This window comes from Chelonoidis abingdonii, chromosome 25, assembly GCF_003597395.2.
Source record: "Chelonoidis abingdonii isolate Lonesome George chromosome 25, CheloAbing_2.0, whole genome shotgun sequence".
In the NCBI taxonomy this organism is placed as follows: Eukaryota; Metazoa; Chordata; order Testudines; family Testudinidae; genus Chelonoidis; species Chelonoidis abingdonii.
In genome coordinates this window covers 11,047,012-11,052,827 of record NC_133793.1, presented here as the reverse complement: position 1 = coordinate 11,052,827, position 5,816 = coordinate 11,047,012, and the positions used below count along the sequence as shown (strand labels likewise).

The 5,816-nt window shown below is 52.8% G+C and overlaps 1 protein-coding gene across 1 annotated transcript in view; it reads left to right on the top strand.

Moving 5' to 3' along the window:
* Positions 1-5,313: 5,313 nt before the first annotated feature.
* Positions 5,314-5,816, top strand: part of FGR (FGR proto-oncogene, Src family tyrosine kinase) — a 39,552-nt gene continuing 39,049 nt past the window's right edge. The window contains exon 1 of the mRNA XM_075060955.1: positions 5,314-5,795. The gene's annotated coding sequence lies outside the window, so the exon portion shown is untranslated. The remainder of the gene's footprint in view (positions 5,796-5,816) is intronic.

The window sequence follows — 5,816 nt, the reverse complement described above, 5'->3', positions numbered from 1 at the left end:
TAGCTGTTCCTCAGCTATCCCATAGTTCCCACTTCCGTGTTGAGAGCACAGTGCCTGATGGGGCAGAAAACACTGCCCCGGGTGGTGCTGGGTACAGCCTCACCCCTCCCTTTGTGAAGGCAGCAGACAACCCTTTGGCGCCTTTTTCGCGGAGTGCATTGAGCAAACGCCATAGCACAGCAATCTTTCCCTTTTTTTTTTCACGTGGTGGTGGGGGGAAATAAACTGAGGAGCTGTTCCCTGAACCACGCCAGACACTGTGTTTGAACCTACAGACATTGGGAGCTCAGCCAAGAATGCAAATAATTTTCAGAGACTGCTGTGGACTGTGGGATAGCTGGAGTCCTCAGTACCCCCTCCCTCCCTTCATGAGCGTCCATTTGAGTCTCTGGCTTCCCGTTACGCTTGTCACGCAGCGCTGTGTATCCTGGAGTTTTTTATTCAAACGCTTTGGCATTTCGTGTTCTGTAACGGAGCTGGATACAACAGATTTGTCTCCCCATACAGCGATCAGACCTAGTATCTCCCGTACGGTCTATGCTGGAGCTCTTTTTCGATTTCAAACTGCATCGCCAGCCGTGCTGATCAGAGCTCCACGCTGGGCAAGCAGGAAATGTAATTCAAAAGTTCGCGGGGCTTTTCCTGTTTACCTGCCCGCTGCATCCGAGTTCAGATTGCTGTCCAGAGCGGTCAGTGCTGCACTCTGGGATGCCGCCCGGAGGCCAATAACGTCGATTTCCGTCCACATGAACCCTAATCCGAGTTATCACTATCGAATTTAGCGCTACTCCTCTCGTTTGGGAGGAGTTCCGAAATCGATTTAAGGAGCCGTTTAACTCGATATTAATGACGACGTCGTGTGAACGGATACAGCGTTAAATCGGTATATCGGCCATTAAACCGATTTAAAGTCGCAGTGTAGACCTGGCCTCAGAGTTTAAAAAATCTCTCCGGGGCGAGGTGCTGTGTCGCAGGGTGATGTGGGGTGATTTCCGACTGCCTGGGTTGCAAAGGGTTTTGAGATCTTTTGTTATGAACGCTGAGTTAGGAGCAATTGTCATCAGTAATTATTTGTAGCTATCAAGAGGCAGCACCTGAATTCAGGAGAAAGAATGGTCCAGTGGTTAGTGCTTTCACCTGGGACTCTAGAGACCTGGGTTCAGTTCCCAGCTTTGCTGCTGACCTTGGGCAAGTCACTTAGTTGCTCCATGCCTCAGTTTCCCTAGTTGTGAGTTGAGGATACTAGCATACAAGGGTGTAATGAAGTTGAATATGTTTAAGCATCTGAGGTACCCCCATTACTGCAGTATTAGGGAACAGATAAGGACCTAATAGATCAGGGTGCTATATGTGCCTATAGTAAGCACCCCTGCTCCAAACTGCTGACAATCTAAATAGGCCAGACAGACAAAAAGCAGGAGGGGAAACTGAGGCACAGAGAGAAGTGACTTGCCCAAGGTTAGTCAGCAACAGGAAATAGGACTCAGGTGTCCTAACACCCTGTGCAGTAGGGTCACACTGCATCTGATTCTTTTGTAACTCAGGAGTGGATCCCTTAAAGTCAGCAGGGATCAAACAGGTGTCTCCACTCTGTCTCCCCCATTGATTCTATTAGTGAATGAAACAAACAGCCCCCAGCTGGGACAGGGGAGGAGCGCCAGGGCTCAGGCATCCTCCAACACTGCACCTGTTCAGAGTTCACCTTTCCCCTAGGTGGGCAGTGTTCATCTGTGAGATCAAAGTCCACCCCCCCCCCCAGCTGTCAGCAGAGTCCAGAGTTATTTCCAAGCGGGAGCCTGATGAGTCCAGCTGTGGGGTCACGCACCAGCCACCTCTTTCAGTTACCCATCCCAGACAAGCGTTTTGAATCTTGCCATGCTGCAGGGCTGCAAGGAGAAAATTCCTCTTTCCCTTAACCCCCTTCTCCCCAAAAGCCCCCCTTCCAGAGTTTTCCCTGGACTGTCCCGCAAGGCACTGTGAGTTTGGAGCAACCCGAGGGAAGGGGCAGCCCCTGGGGCTGGGTGGGACAGCTGCCCCTTCCCTGGCTCTGCAGTTCACAGTGGAGCCGGGCTGCCTTCGAGTTAACACAGCTCCAAGCGGTGTGACTGCCTGCCTGGATTTTCACATGGGCCCAGGCCATTGGGCAATGCTGCAGAGAGGGGACCTCACGGGCTCCACCCACGGCCCCCCGCCATGCACTTCCCTGGGGCATTGTTTCTTACTGCTTAGAGCATAAGCCCCAGGGGTAGGGCCCTTCTTTCTGAGCTGTGTTTTGTGCAGCGCCTGGTGAAATGGGGTCTTGATTCATGACGGGAACGCCTAGGAGCTACCATAATACATCTAATAGCAATAAAAATGTACAGCGTCTGGCACAATGGGAACCTGGTCCATGACTGGCACTCCTAAGGATTACCGCGATAACGTTCCCAAAGAAAGAGTCCCTGCCCCAAACAGCTGCCAATCTCATAGACAAGACAGAGAAAGAGCAAGAAGGGAAATCGAGGCACAGAAGAGGGACGTGACTTGCCCAAGGTCACGCAGCTAGCCAATGGCAGAGCAGGCAATAGGACCCGGGTGTCCTGACACCCAGTCCAGTGGGGGGTCACACTTGCCTCTGATGGTTTTCTAATGGCCCAATTCTCCTTGCAACTCAAGAGTGGCTCCCCTAAAGTCAGCAGGGTCTCCCCTCTGAGTCTGCGTTGGGCTTTAAGACCCTTTGGATAGATGGGAGCAGGAGGGGGCTGTTAAGGGAGCCACTGGAGATCTGCATTCCTTATTTTAGAGGCTGAGATTGCTAACGTTGGGGTCCTTGGGGTGTGTCTATGTTGGGGGTGTTGGCAGGTCTAAGATTGGAGCTTCCTGGGTGGGAGCTGTTTGCTGCAGTGAAGCTCGGGGCTCCAGTCTTAGTGTTTTCCCTGGTTTTCTCCAGCATCCAGCTGTTAGCCCTGTGGGAGACAGAGCTGGGCCTGGTGAATGTCTGAGTGGGAAACCGCCAGGTTGAACCTTGGTGCTGCGGGGAGCGCTGGTGGCAATTCAGCAGGTGGTGCCCTTCCTTCCAGGTGGATACTGAACTGTCCAGGGGCTTCTGTGCAAAAAAAGTAGGGGGCACTTGCACTCATCAACCCCCCCAAGGCACTTCCTGCAGAGGTGTGAAGCTGGTCAGAGCTGAGGCTGGGTAACCACCTGCCTTCCCACTGCTGTCTTGGCTAAGGAAATCCTTTTGCACTTCCCCTCCAGAGATAACCATCACCTGGCTGCTCACACAGAGCAGCTGCATTCCACCCCAGAGGTGGCTGCAGCACAGAGATGGGCAACGGCTTCCTTCAGAGGCCGCCTGCAAAGAGGTTTGAGATTCTTCTGGAGGAAAGATGCAATATTGACTTGTGATGGTTTTATTGTGCAACGAAGGTCGTTTTCCATGCCCTCTTTGAGTGTCACCCCACCCCCACTGTGCCAAAAACCCGCCCAAGGAGCTGCATCCTGTAAGTCCCCTTAAACAGTGAGTAAGCTTTGCACAGCCTCTCTCCGGGGCTGGGGGAGAAGAGAATTTCATCCTCCATTCAGTTTTGAATCAGTTCCCTTCCCCCCCACCTCCCATATTTCTTTGGGGGAAAGATACCCCATTTCCAGAGGGGGAGGAGAAGAATTGCATTAGTGCTTGGGAGTGGTCCGCACTGGTTGTTATGGACTTTGGGTTGTGTCATAAATATAGGGGGAAGGGTAGCAACCTTTATGTATGCAGTAGCATAAAATCCCACCGCTGACACCATATCAGGGTTCCCCCCACCCACACACACTCTGAACCAGTACAGCTGCCAAGGAGGGATTTTATGCTATTGCATACATTAAGGTTGCTACTCTTCCCCCTATATTTATGACAGGTTGGCTTTAATGAGTTTAGCTCCAGATGCTCAAAGGTATTTAGGCTCCTAGTTTCCACTGAAATCTGGGCCTTAGTGCTCATGACAGAAGCTGGACTGAAATCCACTGCAGAAGTACAGTTCATTACCTGCAGAATTAGAGCTGCGCAAAATGTTTCTAGGGAAACTTCTTTGGGGGGCAAAAAATGCAGATTCGGTGACTCCAAAACATTTCATGAATTTGGGTCAGTTTTGCCAAATTGTTTTGGTTGGGAAAAAAACTAAAAAAAACAAATTCAGGAAATATCGAAACATTTTGATTCCAGGTGACTTTGTGCTTTGAAATGTCCTTCAATTTTACAGCTGATGGTTGAAAATGCTCAAAATCCAAACAAAATGTTTCGTTTTGCATCCAGCAAAACATTTTGTTTGACCTGAGTTGACATTGTTTTTTCTACTCCTCCATTTGCCGAAAATCTCCAATACTTTTGATTTTGCTTCAGCCTGAAACTTTTTTTTTTGAAGTCTTTTGCAATCGCAAGTGAACCGAGAGCTCTGTTATTCATCCAGCTCTCTACAGGACAGGCACCGCACCCGGGCAAGCTCCCGCCAGGTGCTGTTCCTGACTCTTGCACCTCATAACTGCGCCAGCAGCACATCCTCTAGCAACAAGTCGAGGGGGCACGTAGCTCTTTCAGCCCGTACTCTCACCAGGGGTCAAGCCGGGTGGGTCGGGCACAGAATCAGGAATCGTGGGGTCACTGCTCAGCAATCTTAGGGGAGTCACTTCGCCTCTCAGCCACTAACTAGTTGGCATTAGGAAGGACCCCGTGAGCAGGTTATTTCACACTTGCTCATTGTGGGGTTTCTTGCAGCTCCTGGTAGAGACAAGCGACTGGGCTACAGAGTTGGATCCTACCTAACTCCCATTGAAATCAGTGGGATTTTTGAACGTATTTGAAATCAGTGGGAGTCAGAGGCCTGGATCCCTTTGAGGGGCTGGGCCGCTGCGTAGGTGCCCAGAGGTCGCATTAACAGGTGGTTCTAGGCCAGGGGTAGACAACCTATGGCATGCCGTGCAGAAGGCGGCACACGAGCTGATTTTCAGTGGCACTCACACTCCCCAGGTCCTGGCTACAAGTCCGGAGGGCTCTGCCTTTTAATTTAATTTTAAATGAAGCTTCTCAAACATTTTAAAAAGACTTCTAGAAAGAGACCTTCTAAAAACATTAAAATGTATGACTGGCACACGGAACCTTAAATTCGAGTGAATGAAGGAAGCCTGGCACAGCACTTCTGCAAGGTTGCTGACCCCTGGACTAGGATTTCCTCAGCCCCCCTCCTCCAGATTCATTTTTGACACAGCCACACCCTGGACCGGTTTGATTGGCAGGCGCTCCCCCCGCCCCCACTGGCTGTGGCCAATGCCCAGAGCTAGGTCGCCCCAATCCCCTTCTCCCGCAGCAGATCCCGAGCGGGCCGGGTCTGCGGGACCCTAGAGCTGCAGGTCAGATGTGGGGGAGGAGGGGTCGGTAGCTCTGCAATCTCCCCCTGTCCTGGGCAGCCCGGTGCTGCGGGATTGATTGGGGTGGGGGGTGCTCTCTCAACCCCCCCTCCCGGGGACGCCCCGGATTGGCAGGACCCCAGGCCGCGGCAATCAATGGGTGGACCCCAGCGGCGGGGTCTCTGCCCCCAGCTGATGGGGATTTGCTGGGACCTGTGAGCGCCCAGCGCAGCTCTCTGGGGCTCCCGCTCGCACAATGAACCCTTGCTAAGGGGCGGGGGGGCAGAAGGGGGCCGGCTGAGGGCTGGGCGCCAGGGAGAAGAACCGAAGCGACAGGGAAACACGCAGGCACCCACCGGCGCGCTGTGCCCTGCCCGCCCCCCTGCCAGGGGCCAGCTGAGCCCCGAGCCCGCAGGCTGGAGCCGCGCAAGGTGAGGAGCGCGGCGGGGGGC